Source organism: Glycine max, chromosome 1 (genome assembly GCF_000004515.6).
Source record: "Glycine max cultivar Williams 82 chromosome 1, Glycine_max_v4.0, whole genome shotgun sequence".
NCBI lineage: Eukaryota > Viridiplantae > Streptophyta > Magnoliopsida > Fabales > Fabaceae > Glycine > Glycine max.
This window is the reverse complement of record NC_016088.4, coordinates 35,534,386-35,550,946: the sequence shown is the minus strand read 5'-3', so window position 1 is coordinate 35,550,946 and position 16,561 is coordinate 35,534,386.

Genomic DNA, 16,561 nt, shown 5'->3' with positions numbered 1-16,561 from the left:
AGGTCTAAGCCTCATCTCTCTTTCTTGTTTGTTTGAATGTATGGATTTGTTGATGTACATGGCATGAGGGCTATGCACGCAATGCAGTGGTGAAAGTCATAGTATTGGATAAAAAGTAAGGAACCGATTGTTCTATTTCTTCTGTGAGAAGGTGAGGTTACATTGAGAAAGTGGATGATGAACAGAGATGCACTGGAGTATAGTAGTCAAAGAGGTTTGAAGAACCTCGGAGAATTAGTGAGTGGTGACTACCTAGCATTTGGTGTACTCATTTGGCGCGGGTAAGTCATAGGCCTCACTTTGCTACTTCTGACAGATTCCGAGACTATGATTTTTTGAGTTAAGAGCTTGGGGACCGGTGTACATTGTATCCATATGTGGCAATTGCTCCTGATTGTCATCCACCGAAATGTATAAGACCATCAAGACCTGAGAGGATTGGTGGCAAAGGTTGGGTCCTAATAGTTGACAAGTGTGTGCTAGTAACGTGCTTAGGATCTCAAGAGTGTTGGTTGCTTATAAAAACCACACGTAGTGGTTAGATAGGTTGTATGTCTTCTTTATTTGATTGTTTGCTTGTGGCATTTGAGGAGTGGAAGACTCACCCCTACAACAAACAAATTTTAGGTATTAACGATGTCGAGGACACTGAGGTAGCTGCAGGCTTGGCGTAGCTCATAGAGAGAGAAGGTATGGCCTGCGTAGTAATGCAGACTACATGTTCCACCTATCATACTCGAGTCCACTTCACGCCAGTAGAAAATATGGATGCAATGCCTGCTACTATAGACCACACATCAAACCATTATATCTCATAGGGATTTACATCTCACTTATAGCTCCTTTATTATGTGGACTTTCACATGTATCTTGGACTGGGAGAGCCATGTCATGATTTGAAATTCCTGTTGACTTTGGGGGAGTACGATGGACGGGACAACGTTCTCAGATATAAAGTGGAGCCAGTACACCTAGTTGAAGTTATATAGGATTGAGGAGACCATTAGGACACATCATTCGAAAGATGAAGGAGTACAGGGAACTTCTATGGCAGTTAGAGCCGACGTCCAAGGAGGAGAGTGATGATCCTTCTGAGTACACGTCTTAGATAGTTCAGTACTTCAAGCAAGATAGTGGTATGCTTTGGTTCTATGTTTCTTTTACTAACTTTGATGTATTTTAAGAGATGTTTTCTCTGAGGGCATATATTTTGTTGTAGTAGTGGTGTATGGTTTATTTTGCTCACTTTCATAAAATTATGGGTTGTATCCATATTATTTATCCTATGGCACTACTGATGTTATTTTAATTATGTATAAAAACTGAGTTATTCTGCATCTGCATTTATTTTAATTCAATGTAAGGATTTATCGTTTTACATGCCCAATCAAAAAGAGTCAAGGAACCAACTAAGGAATAGTTGATAACAAAACATAACTCTCTCCCAAAATAAATTTCAATGTTATCACGTTGTCTTGGCGGCTCCAACAAAAGACTTCCCTTCAAGTCACCTATTACTACTCATCTGCTCCCATGAATGAAAGTTTGAGATCATCATAGGCACCAACCACATGGTACAAAAATTGCAAGGGTGAGTTTATTATAAAAGATCAACAAACACTCAATGACAATGATTTGCATGAAAACGATAACAATAACCATAATCATTCTCAATAATCCATCAGTTCAACATACACTTAACTAGTCATTAACTTTTCCACAATTCAAATAAATTATGCTCAGAATGATGCTTGCACCTGACTCAACTCTAAAATGCAATGTGGTACCATTTATCAGGAAATAGCCTAAGCATGTCCACATGACACTCTCACTTAGGAAAACTAGGCAACAACTATCAAGGTCACCCTGTCGTGCACATGCAACTTCCCCTCTATGGTGATCAACCTGAGTTTTAAGAAAGTTCTAAACCAAGTGACATGCCCCCAGGTACAAGTATTTTTCCTCATGAAAAACTATGAGTACTTACTGAAAAAGTTTATACTATTTCCATGCAATATGAAGTATGAAACGTGAGCATCATCAATGCACTGACCATGGATAGTTAAAGATTCTAAGTCATCCCCTTCTTTCTCTAGGGATGCTTAAACCTTTTTAAACACTCTATTTCCCTCTCCAGGGATATCCAATATGGTCACTGCACCCCCCATGTACATACACAACATCCATAATCACAATGACATCATCAAGATAAACATCATCTTATCTCAATATCATTATCAACATCAACATCATCTCATCTCAGTATCATCATCAACATCAACATCATCTCATATCAATATCATCATGAACATCAACATCATTTCATATCAATATCATCATCAACATGACAAGTAATTTCATTCCACATACATACTTATAAATTCATGTTTGGGATTCACATTCCCCAAGCCTTCAAACAACATAAGCCTCATACAACAACCATCCATAATATCACGAGACTGATATTTTAAGGAAAATTCTAAATTGAAGAGGAGAACTATGGTACTCAAAACAAACTCTTATGCCCATTTAAAATTTAATAAAGAAGTAGATAGAAGCACAAATATAAAATGGGTAGAGTCTCCTCTATAATTAAGACTTTTCCTAAAAAATCCCATCATTACAACGTCAACATCATTCACAATTTCATTTATCAATAACAAATATATCACATCCCATTAGTTAAAAACACAGTTTTTCTTGAAAACCAGCATACACAGGGACAAACAAATATAATTGGGTTCCCTAACCCCAACTATGTATCAAAAGCTTTAAACAAACAGCAAACTCCCCTCACCTATCTATATCTCTCTGTTAGTTTCTTACAACGTTGTTTTGAGATCTCTTAGGTTCACGTCCATTCGTCCAAACATAGAGCTTTATATACCAAATCGAAGACAATTTAGTATAGATTTCAAAGACAAGATTAATATCAAATTTTGGGGGTTAAATACCCATTCAATTTAAAAAGGGGTTAAAGGCGTGTTTCGAGATCCACATCAAAGAGATGCAATTTTGAAATTTCAATCACGCCATTGTGATCGGGGTTCAGTGAAGGTTACAAAAATGAAGTCTATTTTATAAAAAGTCAACTTGTACACCATCTCATTTTCAAGGGTTTTTCAAAGGAAGTGTAAAAACACCCAATAACAATACCCAAGTCACAATAGATGCAAAGATAGGCTCAAACTAACTAGGAGAAGGCTTAGAAATCACGGTTACCTAAAAGAAACCGTGAATAGAGGATTGAAGGCTCCATTCTCTACGAAATCCTTGAGTTGAGTTTTGAAGATTCTATTCCGATTAAACTATTCTTCTTCGTATGATGGTTCAATGGCAAGCAACGACAACTCATGGTGGTCACCGGTTGTCGGTGGTGGTGGAGGAGGAGGTTAGGGGTGTTGGGTGAGGGTTTGGGGGAGAAGATGGAAGAAAATGTGTGTTTTACGCTGCTGGACATATTTGTAGCCTGTAAGACTTGCTGGGGAGAGATTTTGCTTGCCTAGGTGAGCTGGACTCTTGGAGCCAAAGCATCCACCTGATTAATCTAGGCTTTGATTCAACCTTCTTCAATAGGTACTTCAGAGCTGCATGGTCAGTATAAACAATAACACGAGTACCAAGTAAATATGAACGAAATTTCTCAAGAGCAAAAACTATCGCTAATAGCTCCTTCTCTGTGGTAGTGTAATTTGCTTGAGCAGAATCCAAAGTTCTGGAAGCGTAGTAGATCACTCGAGACAACTTATCAATCTTTTGAGCAAGGACAACCCCCAATGCGTAATTGGATGCATCGCACATTAGCTCAAATGGGGCTGTCCAATCAGGTGCCTGAATGATAAGGGTGGTAGTCACCGCACGCTTGAGGCAATCAAAAGCCTCTTTGCATCAGTCATCAAAATCAAACTCCACCTCTTTTTGTAGCAGATTGGATAATGGAAAGGCCATTTTGCTAAAATCTTTGATAAAGCGCCTATAAAACCCTGCATGACAAAGAAAAGAACGAACCTCTCGCACGCAAGAGGGGTAAGACAATTGTGAAATAACATCTATTTTTGCAGGGTCTACCTCTATGCCCCTACTGGAAATGATATGCCCAAAAACTATACCTTGTTCTACCATGAAGTGACATTTTTCAAAATTCAGCACAAGGTTAGTTTCAATGCATCTACTAAGAACTCTATCCAGACTATCCAAACATGTATCAAAAGAGGATCCATAAATAGTAAAATCATCCATAAATACCTCTATGCAACTCTCTAAAAAGTCACTGAAAATGCTAAGCATACACCGCTGGAAGGTGCCAGGGGCGTTGCATAGGCAAAAGTGCCAAAGGGACAGGTGAAGGTGGTCTTTTCATGATCCTCAGGAGCAATATGAATTTGTAAATAACCAGAAAAACCATCAAGAAAATAGTAATGAGACTTACCTGCCAAGCACTCAAGCATTTGATCAATGAATGGCAGGGGAAAATGATCTTTTCCGGTTACCTGGTTCAGCCTCCCATAATCAATGCAGACTCGCTAGCTGTTTTGCATTCTTGTGGAGATAAGCTCATCCCTTTCATTCTTAATTACTGTGAGGCCTGTCTTCTTAGGAACCGCTTGGTCACTTCCTTTTTCACCACATCTAGAATGACGGGGTTGAGTCGCCACTGTGGCTGCCTCACTAGCTTAGCTCCATCCTCTAAAAGTATCCTATGCATGCAGGTAGATGGGCTAATACCAGGAATGTCTGCTAAAGTCCATCCAATGGCTTTCTTGTGCTTCTTGAGAACTAGCAACAAATTCTCCTCTTGCTTAGCAGCAAGGGAGGCAAAGATGATCACTGGAAATTTTTCCTTGTCCTCCAAGTAAGCATATTTGAGGGTTGCTAGTAAGGGCTTCAACTCTGGTGTGGGTGGTGGCTGAAAAATGGGAGGAACCAGGGTAGGAGAAGAAGAAGGTTCCTCAGCCTGTACCTTATAAAGCAAGTCAGAAGTATATGTACTTTCTGCAACATGGTTAGTGCATTCTGACTCTAAAAAATCCACATCAAGAGGTACAACACCCAGAAAATTAGAACCAGACTCAAATTCAGATTCATTCTCAGCATAAAAATCAGATACAGGATTAAATTCAAACTCAGATTCAGATTCAATGCATAAGGAATGACAAGTATGCAGATCAGATAAAAATGGATGTTTCCTACCATGAAGAATAGAATCAAAATCAAACATATAATCATCAACAATTTGATCAATTATCTCATCACGAAAAACAGAATGATCCTCAGATGGATGTCTCATGGCATCAAGAATGTTAAAATGAACAACAATATCACCAAATTCCATAGACAATGTGCCAGCATAAACATCTATCTTGGTTCGAGCTATTTTCATAAATGGCTTGCCTAAAATAATTGGAACTGAACCATGGGAAAATCCTTTTTCCATATTAAGAACATAAAAATCAACAGGAAAAATAAGTTCACCAACCCGAACCAGCACATCCTCTATAAAACCTGTGGGGTAAGCAACACTTCTATTTGCCAAATGAATCACCACATCTATAGATTGCAAGGGTCCAAGAGATAAAGAATTGAAAATGGATAGAGGCATGACACTAACTGATGCTCCTAGATCTAGCATGGCATTCTCAAATTTACTGTTCCCAATAATGCAAGGTATACAAAAAGTACCGGGTCCTTACATTTCTCAGGAATGTGAGGAACAGATTTACCTATCAATGCTGACATATTTCTGCCCATGCTAATCCTTTTATTGCCTTTAAGCTTCCTTTTGTGGGTGCATAACTCCTTTAAAAACTTGGTATATCTTGGAATCTGCTTGATGGCATCTAGCAGAGGTATTTTCACCTCTACTTTCCTGAAGGTCTCCAAGATCTCCTTTTCCGCTTCTTCCATTTTTTTGTTTGGAATTGCTCTAGGTGGGAATAGAAGAGGGATAGGTGGCTACGGTAAGTCAGAATTACTAGAAGAGGGTCCACCTGCATGAAAATTTTTGTTAGGAAGCTTTCTCTTTTGTGCAACTATCTCATCCTCTTTTTCAGGTGTAGAATGAAGCTTGACAGGTTCAGGCGCAGGTGCTGCTACTGGTGGAGGCACTTAAATTTGGTTGCCAAACCTCAAGGTGATGGCACTCACATTTTTCAAATTCTGCACAGTTTGTGAAGGCAATTTGTTAGAATTTTTGGATTGAGCTTGGTTTAACTGAGTAGCCATTTGCCCCATCTGATTTGTTAGACTTTGAATGGAGGCTCTTGTCTCTTGCTGAAATTGCATATTCTGGATGGTCATTTGCCTCACTAACTCTTCTAAGGAAGGTTAAGGAGAGGCCTCAGTTGCTTGTTGTCTTTGTTGTTGTTGTTGTTGTATTGGAGGAGGAACATATGGCTTGCTTGGACCAGTAGCATTCTAGAAAGGAGGGACAGGTTGTTGTTGTTGTGGAGGACTTGCCCATCTCAGATTTGGATGATTTCTCCAACCTGGATTGTATCTGTTGCTTGAAAGATCATAATTATTCTGCTGTTGTTGGTTTTCCTGCTGAGGGGGTCTATTATCAATTTTTGCAACATAAGCTTCAGGTTGCTCATTGACTCCAGATTGCTGCAAAGAAGGACAAAGATCTGTTTGGTGATTTGCAGAAGAATATAGACCATAGACTCTTGCAACAGGTGCAGATTTCTGATTCATTGTTAGCTGAGTTACTAGGTTGACCAAGGCATCAAGTTTTCCCTCAAGCTTTTTATTTTCAGTAGATGAAGATGAATCCATGGCCACCTCATGGACTCCTCTAAGGACAATAGCATCATTTCTTGCACTGAATTGTTGGGAGTTGGAAGCCATCTTCTCAATCAAATTCCTAGCCTCAGCAGGGGTTATATCACCCAGAGCTCCACCACTGGCAGCATCAATCATACTCCTCTCCATGTTGCTAAGTCCCTCATAGAAATATTGAAGAAGAAGTTGCTTAGAAATCTGGTGGTGAGGATAGCTTGCACACAATTTCTTGAATCTTTCCCAGTACTCATACAAGCTCTCTCCACTAAGTTGCCTGATGCCTAAAATGTCTTTTCTGATGGCAGTGGTCCTAGATGCAGGGAAGAATTTCTCCAAGAACACCCTCTTAAGGTCATCCTAGCTGAAAATAGACCTGGGAGCAAGGTAGTATAGCAAATCTTTTGCCACTCCCTCCAGAGAATGAGGAAAAGTCTTTAGAAAGATATGATCTTCCTGGATATCAGGGGGCTTCATTGTGGAACAAACAATATGGAACTCCTTAAGATGCTTATGAGGATCATCACCTGCAAGACCATGAAACTTGGGCAGCAAATGTATTAGTCCAATCTTGAGAACATATGGAACACCCTCATCAGGATATTGAATGCACAAGATTTCATAAGTGAAATCAGGTGCAACCATCTCCCTAAGAGTCCTCTCACGAGGTGCAGGTTGAGCCATGTTCTCAGTGTGAAAATTAGTAGTCGAATGCTCAACATCAGAATATTCAGAATCACCAGCAATAGAATGCTTAAAATGCTCAAAATGCACAGAATGACCAGGATGCACACTATGCCTAACTAATCTATGAAAGGTTCTATCTATTTCAGGATCAAAGGGTTGTAAATCACTTGGATTGCCCCTAGTCATGCATTATATGCAGCAGATAATGTGTTTCTCAATAAGCACCTAACAAGGGGGTAAAACTACAGCTATACTCAAACGATATCCAAATGAGCTGAAATTTTGTGAGGAACACCATAAAATCATGAAAAGATAGCACAAAAAATTTCAAACAAAAATTCAAAGTCTAACTATGAAAACTACCTAAGCAAAGTTTAGAAAAATAGGACAATAATACTTGAAAAAAAAAATTAGTAAACGGCTGATTTTTCGAGTTTGGGAGCCAGTTGCCACAGTATGGGAAATTTCTTCCTACCCCAAATGCATATATAATAATAGTCATTCTGATACCAGGAGCAAAAGTTATGGCCGTTTTAAGTTTCGCTAAAAACAAGTTCCCAAATTTTTTGTCTCTCTCAAATACTGCCACACCAAGTGCTCTTGGTATTTTTCACATAAAATATGGATCTAAAGAAACTACCACACAAAAAATCAGCCAAAAATAACAACTGTAACTATCAAAACAAAAATCGCCAATTAAATTACAAAATCAGTCGCTAATCACTGTTCACAGCAAACACAAAACTGAATCAGTCGCTAATCACTGTTCATAGCAAAACATAAAACTGAAACAATCGCTAAACAGGGGACGCGACTGAAATGCAAAAAAAAATGCTACACAAAACAAAACAACACACACTCACAACCTAAACGACAGAGCGACACAAAAAAAAAAACAGTATTATGAACCTTTGGCCCACTGCTCCCCGGCAATGGCGCCAAATTTGATCGAGGCCGTACCCGAATCAAATAAACATTAAAAATGCAGTATCAAGGAAGTGATCCTAGGTCGTCTCCCAACGAGCAATGGTCAACCAAACGTTCATAACAAATAGTAATAAAACAGTAACGAATTGAAGGGTTGTTTGTTTTTGTAAATTAAACAGCAAGTAAATTTGAATTAGAAAATAACAGAATTAAAACATGTTGTTTCCCCTTGATTCATAAACAAGTCTCTTATCCTAGGTTACGAGAATTTATCCTTAATCAGTTCAACCACTTAATCTAACCCTAAATTAAATTACTAAGCAAAAATTAACATAAGACTGTCATTACGTGATTAAGCAACACATAGACCAATTAATCATGAACGAAACTGATCATTAAGCATGAACATAAATTAAGCGCAGAGAAAATTAATCAAACACTAAGCATGCATGGATTAATAGAAACAAATACAGAGTAATTGGTGAAGAGGAAAAACTGATCAGAATTCAATAGTAATAACAAAACCTCAAAGAGAGCTGTGCTTGATCCTCAAGAGAAAACAACGTTGGAGACTTAGCCTTCCATTAATTAGTAGAAAATGAAATTGTAGATTGAAGCAGAAACAAAATTACAAAAAATGAATTTTATTCTACGTGAACAGTGCGCATGAACAGTAAAAATTGGAATTCTAAAACTCTAGAATTTGATCGAGGTCATACCCGAATCAAATAAACATTAAAAATGCAGTATCTAGGAAGTGATCCTAGGTCGTCTCCCAACGAGCAATGGTCAATCAAACGTTCATAACAAATAGTAATAAAACAGTAACGAATTGGGGGGTTGTTTGTTTTTGTAAATTAAACAGCAAGAAAATTTGAATTAGAAAATAACATAATTAGAACATGTTGTTTCCCCTTGATTCACAAGCAAGTCTCTTATCCTAGGTTACGAGAATTTATCCTTAATCAGTTCAACCACTTAATCCAACCCTAAATTAAATTACTAAGCGAAAATTAACATAAGGCTGTCATTATGTAATTAAGCAACACATAAACCAATTAATCATGAACGAAACTGATCATTAAGCATAAACGTAAATTAAACGCAGAGACAATTAATCAAGCACTAAGCATGCATGGATTAATAGCAACAAATATAGAGTAATTGGTGAAGAGGAAAAACTGATTAGAATTCAATAGTAATAACAAAACCTCAAAGAGAGCTCTGCTTGATCCTCAAGAGAAAACAACACTGGAGACTTAGCCTTCCATTAATCAGTAGAAAAAGAAATTGTAGATTGAAGCAGAAACAAAATTGTAGAAAACAAATTTTATTCTACGTGAACAGTGCGCATGAACAGTAAAAACTGGAATTCTAAAACCCTAGAATTATTCTCCTCTTTGAGAAAAAACTCCCTAAACTAAAACCCTGGTGCTGTTATATAGGTCCTCAGCCCCAAAGCTTACAAATCTATTTTAAGTCCAATCCCATAAACGAAATAAAATAAAATCTGGACAAGATAAGATAAGATTGGATGAAATAAAATCTGGACGAAATAAAATCTAGATGAAATAAAATCTGGATAAGATAAGATTTGATAAAATAAAATTGTCTACTCTCTTCAAGTCCAAGTCCAATTTCGGATTCAAGCCCAATTGCTTATAATTATCCTGAAATTAAATTAAAAACACAAAATTAGTCAAGTAGCCCCAAATGATAAAACTGCATAATTAATTTGACAATTAAGGCTAATCAGTAATTAAAATGGTGACAAAAAGGGTTAAGAAATAAGAGAAAATAATGACACATCACTTACCACCTTTACTTTGTTCATTCAGTTTATTTTTGAAACCCACCTTGTTCCAATAATGCTTTTGTTTTCTGGCTTGGGAACAAGTGTCCAGACATCGTTTTTGGTGAACTGGTCGACTTCTTCTTCCATTGGAATGATCCAATCATTATATATCATAGCCATGTGTGTGCATTTTTTCAACTTTGATTATTAGAGAATTACACTTCAAAGTTCAGACCTCATTTGAGGCACAAAATTTCGTGCTCCTTCTCTCCCTCTCCCTCCACTCATCTTCTCCTAATTTCAAGCTCTTATCCATGGCTTCCTATGGTGGTGAGCTTCTTCTTGGCTCATCTTCTCCTTGAAGTGGTGTCTCCAATCATCTTTCTTCCTTCTCCATTCTACTATAATTGATCTTCAAGAAGAAAATGATTCCATTGATGAAGAAGATCTAAGGCCTACAAGCTCCACATGGAGCTATGCCAATGAGTCTTTTAAATCAATGCTCTTATCAATATTTTGTTTTGAACAAAGCAAGTTGGGTTTACTGCTTCTGGCTATAAGTGTTTATGAAATGAGTTTTTGTAAAGCATGGTCCTAGCCAATTCTTGCAGACTTCTATTTTTTTCCTAACCTACCTCGTTGTGTTGAGGTGTTCTTGGTGAAGAGAAGTTGAGGAAAATACCATTCTTTTAATAAAATGATTTAAACTCAGCATTCTCAAACTCAGTTCCATGATCACTCCTGATATAATAAATGCAAAAACTTTTTTTTTTTCATTTTGAACCCTTTTACATAATATTTCAAAGACCTTAAAAGACTCATGTTTATGTGTAAGGAAGTATACCCATGTATATCTAGAATAGTCATCAGCTATGAAAAAGCCATATTTCTTTGATCCCAGACTGAACATTTGAGTTGGTCCTAACAGATCCATGTGCAACAGTTGTAACAATTTGGTGATGAAAACAACATCTTTAGATTTAAAAGAAGTTTTGATATGTTTCCCTTGTTGACATGCTTCATAGAGAAGATGGGTTTTCTAGCAAATCATAGGCAGTCCTTTTACTAAATCATTTTTAGAAAGTTTTGAAATATGTTTTAGATTGACATGCCCAAGTTTTTTGTGCCAAATCCATCTCTCATCTTCTCTGGAAAGAAAACATGTTACATTCTGTTTACTTAGACATAGCAGATCAATCTCATACAAATTGTTATGTTGTCTAGCAGTAAAGAAGGAATTGCCATCTTCTATCTTGACTATGCATTTGGTCTTTGTTGAAAGAGACAATATAACTATTGTCGTAATATTCACTTATGCTCAGTAAGTTATACTTTAGACCTAACATATAAGACATTGTCTATGGAAGCTAAAGAATGAATACCAATTTTACTTATACTAGTAATATTTCCCTTACCCATGCCTCCAAAGGCAATTGTTCCTTCTTCAATTGGCTTTAGGTCAAGGAACATAGACCTTTTCCTGTCATGTGTCATGAGCAACCACTGTCCAAATACTAGCTTAAACTCTGGCTTTTTACTAACAAGGATATTTATAGTAGGAACAATATGAAATTTTGGCACCTAAATCTTTTTGAGTCTGTAAGCATTAGTACCCATAGAAACTTGTTTCTTTTTGGGTCCAGGCTTACCACAAAAGTCACATTTGTCTGAGATAGTCTGTGACTTAGAAGATGATTCTCCTTTTTCTAGTCCTAGACTAGACTTGTCATATGGATTTTGATGGAATTTTAAGAGCATAGTTAAAGTGTTAGAGCTCTGCAAAAACTTCTCAAAGTCTTTTGTAAGACAAGCAATCTCTTCTCTTAGTTTTTCAATTGCAAAGGATTTGTCAATCTTACTGGCCTGACTTAGACTCTCTTCCACAGACTGGATTTTCTTTTTTAGATCTTCATTTGATTTCATCATCTTAGTGTTTTCACAAATAGTTATTTTGTATTTTTCTTTATAATTCTTGCACTAAAGAGAAATCATATGACTATTCTAAGGAACATCATAGGGAATGTTTTCTTCATTGTCTTATGTAGAGCAAGAAGAAGTATTAGATTCTGAGCAGGTTCTTACCTCAACTTTCTTATCTGTATCTTGTTAAGGTTTTATTTCATGTTAGATTCAACTTATATGCCAAGCGTAACCCAATCATGTTGTAGTAACTGAACTTTCATCCAGGTCATCTTTCAAAGGAATAAAGGAGGGATTTCATGTAGTTATTTAACTAAGAACTAGGTTTTTGTATTTTTCTTTTTTGATTGTCAAAAAATAAATAACATAAAGCAAATTGCATTAAAAATTAAATGACAACAAAATAATTAACTAAAGATAGAAATACTAGACTTAGATAGTGACGTCGATCTTGATGAATGATTGTCTAGGTTTGGACTTGGAATCCGCTTGATCTACTGTAATTTCACAATTCTCTAATCATCTCTTTTGCTTATTCCTAATTCACATGATACATTCTATCCCAGCTCCTGCATGGTCACAGATTCTAAACTACTTGCTCGATACCCAATCCCTTGGACATACCGACACAAGCAATCAACATTAATGGTAAGGAATTAGCGAGGTTTAACCAAGATTATTCTATCCCTAAAGATAATCCCAATTAAGTACTTGATTCATGTTTGGGTTTCAACAAGGCTCACCAAAGCACAAGTCAATTCTTGAATTAATCTATAAGATGGCCAATCAAATAAAAGCATTAAGTACGAAACAAGGTTCATCATTTCTTCTCCTAGGTGGAAGGAATTGCACTCATAAAAACAATACAATGAAACCTAGAGTGTCTAATGGAATAATGGAGGCGTCTAGTAGATGAAAGCCTAAAATATAATTCTAAGGACTGCTCAGGACTTCAACACTATTACAATGAGTGTATAGTCTCCTATTTATAGAATTATAGCTTGGTTTAATGAAGGAGATAATCACAAGAAACTACAAACATCATAATATCTCTAATTAATTCAAGTAATTATCCTCTTCTTCTTCAGTTGATTTATCCTTGAAAAATATCTTGCCCTTGATTTTCCTAGCATTTATCTTCAATTTCTACAATTTTTCCTTCAAAACTTGGCCTCTAGCCAAAAGACCTGTTTTTGCTGAAAAACTATCAAACATTCATTAAAAACATCTAAAACATAAAATTTTACCTAAGACAAAGTAAAAACTGAATTTAAAGCTAATTTAATTCAAAATAAGCTCTAAAACTAACTAAAATGCCAAATAAACATCACAAAATGCATATGAAAATATGGTAAATTTGACGTTTATCATATCTACCATCAGACAAATGTTGGCTTGCTCATCATCTGGACTATTACTCTTCTCATTGTCTAAGTCATCCCAGTTGACCATTAGACTTTTCTTTTTCTTATCACCAGAGTGTCTCTTTCTTTTTAACTGAGGACACTCCACTTTCATATGTTAACGCTTTCTACATTTGAAAAAAATGATCTTATTACTTTCTCCTTGTGTTTCTTCTTGAATCTTGTATCTTTTCGTGTTGAGGAGTGTTGGAACTTTCCTTTCTTCCTCATCATTTGTTTGAACCTTCTAGACATAAAAGCCACTTCATCATCTGTGGATCCCTCATAATTGTTATCTGAGCTATCAAACTCAACCATCTACACTTTCAGAGCTTTAGACAAGTTCTTTCTTTCTTCTTGTCTGGAGCCGGTTTCTCCAGTTTTAAGGGTAGTAAAATCTCTTTTAGGTAGATGATCCCTATTCTGAAAGTGAACTTCATGAACTCTTAGGATACTCAACAGTTCATCCGATGCTAAATTTTTAGGTTTCTCGCTTCTTGGGTGGTTGTTGTTCTTGGTTTTCACACCTTGGGAAAGCTATCTAGAATTTTTAGGTTAATTTGAGCTTTGGTGAAGGTGTGTCCTAGGGCTTCAAGTCAATTCAGAAGAGCTTGGCATCTCCTAAACATTTCCACAAATTCTCCTACTTTCATGGAAAAGCTCTTATAGTGCCGCGTCAAAGTGGCAACCTTTCTCAGTTGGACATCTTATGTTCCTTCATAGTTGATGCTCAAAGAATCACAAATCTCTTTGGTTGTCTTTAATCTGCATATCTTGTTGTACTCTTTTATGGATAAGGGACATGTCAGCTTATAATGAGATTTTGGATTTAGCTCCATTATAGCTAGGTCTGTGTCTGTCCATTTTGCTTCAAATCTGGTGATGGGTATATCTCCATTTGTAATGATTAGCTAGAGCCTGTAATGGTTGAACTTGATGTACATCTGTTAGGTCTGGACAACCACTTGTCAAATCTACCTTGAATTTTCATGATTAACAATAAGTATAAATTATTGACGTTTTAACGAGTTTATGACAAGTGGACAAAATCAATATTATTAAAGGATTTAACTATAATCTACATGTATGGTCTACACTAAAAAAGGATACGCTCTATTAAATACTAACTAGCATCCAGCACGCTAAAACCAAGAGCGTCCATTCCTGATAAAAACCAGTGTTATACACTGTGTACTATTATCATATGCGTCCAGTTAGTATGAGACTTGTATACTAGTTCAAAATGATCAACATGGTCTGAAAAGGCTATAATAGCAGAAAAGGGATGTGCACATATTCTCTCTCTTGAATTTTAAGTTTGCCTCTCTTTATTTGAATTGCTAACATTTGAATTTAAGCAAAGGATAGAATAGAAGAGAATACAAGATCTGCATAGAATATTCCTCAAGGGTCGCTTTTGACGAGGACAAAGAGCACATGGCACTGTCTGTACTTGTTCATATATCCTTACAAATCAGTGAATTCCATGTAGCCTTATCTCCCATTGAGAGACAACTATTTTTTTTCAAGAAATCAACATTGATCCCATAATGGATCTTTCAATGAAGTTTATAAAAGGCAATCTCCATCCAAAAAGAAGGACAACGAAAGTCATCACGAGAAAATGGGAATGTCTCTAAAGCAAAACTTTGTTGAAATCATTGGATGATTGATTTAAAGCTTTTATCTATTTATCCTTTGCTAAGAAAAGTAATTTTCTATTTGAACTTTACTATATATTCACTCATTGAATGTTATTGAATACTTGTTTTTATTCAAACTACTATTTGTGAAAGCCAGGAGTGGCTTAGTGTTAAAAAATACTTGTATCTCTTTGATTTAGGGGAAGTCTAAGATAGTGGAAGAAGTGGTATTAAGAATACTTGTATAGCTAAGAGTGGTAAGCCATAACACTAGTTTTGTAATCATGTTGATTACTGGAGCCCTTTACTATTTTGTAAAGGAGAATTGGACGTAGCTCAGGTTGAGTGAACCAATATAAACCAAGTGTTTCTACTTCTCTTCTTAATAGTTTATCAAGCATTCTGTTAGCACTCTCTGTCGTTATTTTCATACCAAATATTTACTTGAAAAACTATTTTAAAGAATCTATCTTATTCAGTCACTGGACGATCAAGCTTGGCTTTATTAAAACCTGTTTTCTTTGTAGTGGATGACTTACCATACATATACATATCTGTCTATATTTGTGTTAAAATTTTTAAAAAGTTAATATCTTTGATTAATACACTACTCAACTCCCCTTCTCTTATGATTGTTGTTATTTTAGTTGGTATTTGAGCTTGGCCTTAAGGATTTAGTATCTGACAATACTAAGGAAAAGATATAGAATTTCAAAGATATAGAAGAAGGATTCTTGACCAACAAACCATCAATGTTCAGAGGCATAAAATATGATTAATGGAACGAGCGAATGATAGCTCACTTTGAATTCATTCATCTAGGTCTATGGGACGTGGTGGGAAAATGGAAATTATATTCCATATGATGATCAGTTGAATGAAATTCTTAGAGGCCGATGGATGGAGAAGCAAAAACTGCGATTCCTGCTTAACTCCATGGCTCAAAATGTGATGTTGTGTGCTCTACTAGAAGAGGAGTACACCATGGTACACAACTTCAGAAGTGCCAAACAAGTGTAGGACACTCTGGCTGTAACATGCGAAGGCATGTCATAAGTAAAGAGGAATAAACTCAGTCTCCTCACTCGTAAGTATGAACTCTTTTGTATGGAAGAAGGCAAAGACATACAAAGTATGCTTTCAAACTATTCTCAATGAACTAAGATGCTTAGGACAAAAAGAAACACTACAAGACAAAAAAGGGTCTTATGAGTACTTGGGAAGATCTGGATGACTCTTTATCTAATGAAGAAGATGATGAAACCAATATATGTCTAATGGCAGATACAATTTCTAAAAATTCTAATCAGATCAAGAAGATAAGGTAAAGTTCAATGACCTTCAGGCTTTTAATAATGTTTATCATAAACTTCTGTCTAACTCGTCTATTCTTTAAAAACTTTACAAAA